This window comes from Hordeum vulgare, chromosome 3H (genome assembly GCF_904849725.1).
Source record: "Hordeum vulgare subsp. vulgare chromosome 3H, MorexV3_pseudomolecules_assembly, whole genome shotgun sequence".
In the NCBI taxonomy this organism is placed as follows: domain Eukaryota; kingdom Viridiplantae; phylum Streptophyta; class Magnoliopsida; order Poales; family Poaceae; genus Hordeum; species Hordeum vulgare.
In genome coordinates this window covers 580,693,812-580,699,811 of record NC_058520.1, presented here as the reverse complement: position 1 = coordinate 580,699,811, position 6,000 = coordinate 580,693,812, and positions in this window count along the sequence as shown.

The following is a 6,000-nucleotide window of genomic DNA, read 5'->3' as shown; positions in this document are numbered from 1 at the left end:
TTCTTTATCTAACCAGCCCCTAGTTTTATTTACGTGTTCTTTACTTTCTTGCAAGCCTATCCTATCACTCCTACAAAGTACTTCTAGTTTCATACTTGTTCTAGGTAAAGCGAACGTAAAGTGTGCGTAGAGTTGTATCGGTGGTCGATAGAACTTGAGGGAATATTTGTCCTGCCTTTAGCTCCCCGTTGGGTTTGACACTCTTACTTATCGAGAAAGGCTACAATTTATCCCCTATACTTGTGGGTTATCAGGCCCCCTAGACACCCTTTGCCCTAGGTTTTGCGCCTATATAATCCTTAAAAATCCCAAAAAAATCAGGAGATCATTGAAAGTACTTTTTCGCCGCCGCAAGCTTCTGTCTCCGCAAAATCCCATCTGGGGCACGTTCTGGTGCCCTGTCGGAGGGGGTATTCGGACATGGAGGGCTTCTACATCAACACCATGACCTCTCCGACGATGCGTGAGTAGTTCACCATAGACCTACGGGTCCATAGCTAGTAACAAGATGGCTTCTTCTCTCTCTTGGATCTTCAATACAAGATCTTCATGGAGATCTATCCGATGTAATTTTGTTTTGCGGTGTGTTTCTCGAGATCCGATGAATTGTGGATTTATGATCAGATTATCTATGAATCTTATTTGAGTTTCTTCTGATCTCTCTTATGCATGATTTCATATCCTTGTAATTCTCTTCGAGTTGTGGGTTTTGTTTGGCCAACTAGATCTATGATTCTTGCAATGGGAGAAGTGCTTGGTTTTGGGTTCATAACGTGCGGTGACCTCACCCAGTGACAGAAGGGTTAGCGAGGCACGCATCGTGTTGTTGCCATCAAGGGTAAAAAGATGGGGTTTTCATCATTGGTTTGAGATTATCCCTCTACATCATGTCATCTTGCTTAAGGCGTTACTCTGTTCGTCATGAACTCAATACACTAGATGCATGGTGGATGCGATCGATGTGTGGAGTAATAGTAGTAGATGCAGAAAGTATCGGTCTACTTGTCTCGGACGTGATGCCTATATGTATGATCATTGCCTTAGATATCGTCATGACTTTGCGCGGTTCTATCAATTGCTTGACGGTAATTTGTTCACCCACCGTGATACTTGCTATTTTGAGAGAAGCCTCTAGTGAACACTATGGCCCCCGGGTCTACTCCATACCATATTTTTAGCCTTACACTTTTTTACTTCGTTGCACTTTCCGCCTTCAGATCTCACTTTGCAAACAATCTTGAAGGGATTGACAACCCCTTTGAATCTTGAAGGACTTTTGTTGCCGTAGCAGGCGCCTTGACCTATCTCTATAGATCTTTATGCCCAATATGTAAGCAGCTTCTCCTAGGTCCATTGAAAAACTTTTATTCAAGTAATCCTTTACGCTTTCCAAAAACTCTACATTGTTTCCAATCACCAATACGTCATCCACATATAATATTAGAAATGCTATAGAGCTCTGATACGTCCATTTTGCATCATGCTTTCATGTTGATATTTATCGCTTTTTGGGATGTTATTACACTTCACGGTACAATACTTATGCATTTTCTCTCTTATTTTGCAAGGGTTGCATGAAGAGGGAGAATGTCGGCAGCTGGAATTCTGGCCTGAAAAAGGAGCAAGTTTGAGATACCTATTCTGCGCAACTCCAAAAGCCGTGAAAATCAACAAGGATTTATTTTGGAATTTATAAAAAATACTGGGCCGAAGAAGTGCCAGAGGGGTGCCAGCAGGAGGCCACAAGCCTGCTAGGCGCGGCCTCCCCCCTGGCCGCGCCTAGGGGGCTTGTGGGCCCCCACTTGGCCCTCTCGCCCCCCTCTTTTGCTACCAGAAGGGTTTCGTTCCAGAAAAAATTAGGAGGAGGCTTTTCGTAGGATTCGCCGCCACCACGAGGCAAAACTTGAGCAGAACCAATCTAGAGCTCCGGCAGGACGATCCTGCCGGGGAAACTTCCCTCCCGGAGGGGGAAATCGTTGCCATCGTCATCACCAACACTCCTCTCATCGGAGGGAACTTGTCACCATCAACATATTCATCAACACCATCTCATCTCCAAACCCTAGTTCATCTCTTGTAAGGTTGCTAGTAGTGTTAATTACTCTTTGACTCCCAATCTTCAGAGTTGAGTTTAATTCTTTCCAATAAATTCCATTTGAAGTTAATATCTCTCTTCATAAAAGAACTGGTACAAGAAGTGTCAAGCATGGTGCGATTATCATGAGAAAGCCGAGCATAGAAGTTCTGAATGATAATTTCTCTCGAGGGCTCATGGTTGGGGCATAAATATAACATTGATTTATGCCTCCCCCAAGCTTGAGCGATACTTTCTCTATCACGAGGCCACAAATTATAAATATAATTCCGATCACGATGTCCCAAATGCATAGGATAAAACTTTTGATGAAATTCCAATTTCAATCGGTTGTAGTTCCATCATCCAGTATCATCACATAGCCTATACCATTTCAATGCTTTATCCCTCAAAGATAAGGGAAAGACCTTCTTCTTGACCTCATCCTCGGGCAAACCTGCAAGCTTAAATAAACCACAAACTTCATCTACATAGATTAGATGCAAGTCGGGATGTGATGTTCCATCTCCTGTAAAAGGATTAGCCAACAGTTTCTCTAGCATACCCGAAGGAATTTCATAACAAATATTTTGAGTAGGTGCAGCAGGTGGGCTTCCGTTCAAGGTGAATATACCCCGAACAAGCTCCTCAAAGGATTAGTTTCCATAGTGACAAGTGACAATAAATTTCAGCACACTATATAAATGTTTCCTTACCAAATTCCACTTACCAAAGGCGCTTCACCTCCCCGGCAACGGCGCTAGAAAAGAGTATTGATGACACACAAGTGTAGGAGGTCTATCGTAATTCTTTCGATAAGTTAGAGTGTCGAACCCAACGAGGAGCAAAAGGATCTGACAAGTGGTTTTCAGCAAGGTATTCTCTGCAAGCACTGAAACTATCGGTAACAGATAGTTCGGTGATAAGATGATTCGTAGCAAGTAGCAAGTAACAATAGTAACAAAGGTGCAGAAAAGTGTCCCAATCCCTTTTGTAGCAAGGGACAAGCCTGGACGAACTCTTATAGGAGGTGAAGCGCTCCCGAGGACACATGGGAATTTCTGTCAAGCTAGTTTTCATCATGTTCATATGATTCGCGTTCGCTACTTTGATAGTTTGATATGTGGGTGGACCGGTGCTTGGGTGCTTCCCATACTTGGAAAAACATCCCACTTTTGATTCACCCCTCTCGCAAGCATCCGCAACTACGAAAGAAGAATTAATACAAAATCTAACCATAGCATGAAACTAGTGGAGCCAAATCAACCCCTTACGAAGCAACGCATAAACTAGGGTTTAAGCTGTTGTCACTCTAGCAACCCATCATCTACTTATTACTTCCCAATGCCTTCCTCTAGGCCCAAACAATGGTGAAGTGTTATGTAGTCAACGTTCACATAACACCACTAGAGGAAAAACAACATACAACACATCAAAATACCGAACGAATACCAAATTCACATGACTACTTATAGCAAGACTTATCCCATGTCCTCAGGAACAAAAGCGACTACTCACAAAGCATAATTATGTTCATGACCAGAGAGGTCATGAATAACATTAAGGATATGAACATATAATCTTCCACCGAGTAATCCAACTAGCATCAACTACTAAGAGTAATTAACACTACTAGCAACCTTACAAGTACCAATCGGAGTCGTGAGACGGAGATTGGTTACAACAGATGAACTAGGGTTTGGAGATGAGATGGTTCTAATGAAGATGTTAATGTTGATGAGTCCCCTCCGATGAGAGGAGTGTTGGTGATGACGACGACGACGATTTCCCCCTCCGGGGGGGTGGAAGTTTCCCCGGCAGGACGGCCCTGCCGGAGCTCTAGATTGGTTGTGCTCAAGTTCCGCCTCATGGCAGCGGCGATTCCTCCCGAAAGCCTCCTCCTGATTTTTTCTGGAATGAAACCCTCCTTATAGCAAAATATGCGAACTAGAGGGGCAACAGGGGGCCCACAAGCCCCCTAGGCGCGGCCAGGGGGTAGGCCGCGCCTAGCAGGCTTGTGACCTCCTTGTGGCTCTCCTCTGGTACTTCTTCCGCCCAGTATTTTTTATAAAATCCAAAATAATTCCTCGTTTATTTTCACGGCTTTTGGAGTTGCACAGAATAGGTATCTCAAACTTTCTCCCTTTTCAGACCAGAATTCCAGCTGCCGGCATTCTCCCTCTTCATGTAAACCTTGTAAAATAAGAGAGAAGGCATAAGTATTGTACCGTGAAGTGTAATAACAGCCCATAAAGCGATAAATATCAACATAAAAGCATGATGAAAAATGGACGTATCAGAGATCATGCAACTCTCGGACACCGAGGAATACCTTGTGTGTTATCAAACGTCGCAACGTAACTGGGTGACTATAAAGGTGCTCTACACGTATCTCCAAAGGTGTCTATTGGGTTGGCATGGATCAAGACTGGGATTTGTCACTCCATGTGACGGAGAGGTATCTCGGGGCCCACTCTATAATACAACATCACAAACAAGCCTTGCAATCAATGTGACTAAGGAGTTAGTTACAGGATCTTGTATTACGGAACAAGTAAAGAGACTTGCCGGTAACGAGATTGAACTAGGTATGGAGATACCGGCGATCGAATCTCGGGAAAGTAACATACCGAAGGACAAAGGGAACATCATACGGGATTAACTGAATCCTTGACATAGAGGTTCAACCGATAGAGATCTTCATAGAATATGTTGGGTCCCGCTATTGGTTATTGACCGGAGAATGTCTCAGGTCATGTCTGCATAGTTGTCGAACCCGTAGGGTCCACACACTTAAGGTTCGGTGACATTTCGGTATAGTTGAGTTATGTATGTAGGTGACCGAAGGTTGTTCGGAGTCCCGGATGAGATCTCTGACGTCAAGGGGAGCTCCGGAATGGTCCGGAGGTAAAGATTGATATGTAGAAGTCCTGTTTTGGTCTTCGGAAAAGTTTCGGGCTCATCGGTAGTGTACTGGGAGTGCTGGGAGGATACCAGGGGACCACCGGGAGGGGTGTGATGACACAAGGGCTTCATGGACTGTGAGAGGAGTTGTACCAGCCCTTGGTGGGCTGGCCGAAGACTCCCCTAAAGGCCCATGCGGCTAGGAGTGGAGGGATAAGGCAAGAAAGCTTAAAAGGAAAGGAGGAAGATTTCTTCCAAGGGAGTCCACCTCCCTTATGGGAAGAGGACTCTCCCTTAGCTTCAGCCGAACCTCTCCTCCTTGGAGGAGGGGCCAATGTGGCCTCTGTCGTGGTTTTGTCATGGCAGATGTTCTCGTAAGAGAACTTAGGTGTGAGACCATCGCAACCATGTGGCGGCTTGAAGGGGTTGGTCGGAATCGAGAGACGCGAGTTTACCCAGGTTCGGCCCCTCCCCTTCAAGCCGCCACATGGTTGCGATGGCCTCACACCTAAGTTTTCTCACTAGAACATCTGTCGTGACAAAACCACGACAGTTGGCGCCCACCGTGGGGCTGATTGCACGGTGGTATTGTGTTCTTGGGGGGATCTTTTTTTGGGTATCGAGAAGATTGCAATTTGCGAGACGAAGAAGAGACGACGGGAACAACCTACATCGGCTTGAAGGGGAGGGGTCGAACCTGGGTAAACTCGCGTCTCTCGATTCCGACCAACCCCTTCAAGCGACCACATGGTTGCGATGGCCTCACACCTAAGTTCTCTTACGAGAACATCTGCCGTGACAAAACCACGACAGCCTCCCCTCTCCCTCCTCCTATATATACTAGAGGTATTGAGGGTTTTTGACAATACAGAAATCACCCACGGTTGCCTCTCTCTATATATATCTGTTTCTCCTCTAGTCTAGTTTGGCGGTGCTTAGGCGAAGCCCTGCTGGATTAGTTCACCACCACCACCCCCACACCACCGTGCTGGAGAACTCATCTACTTCTCCGCCCCTCTTGC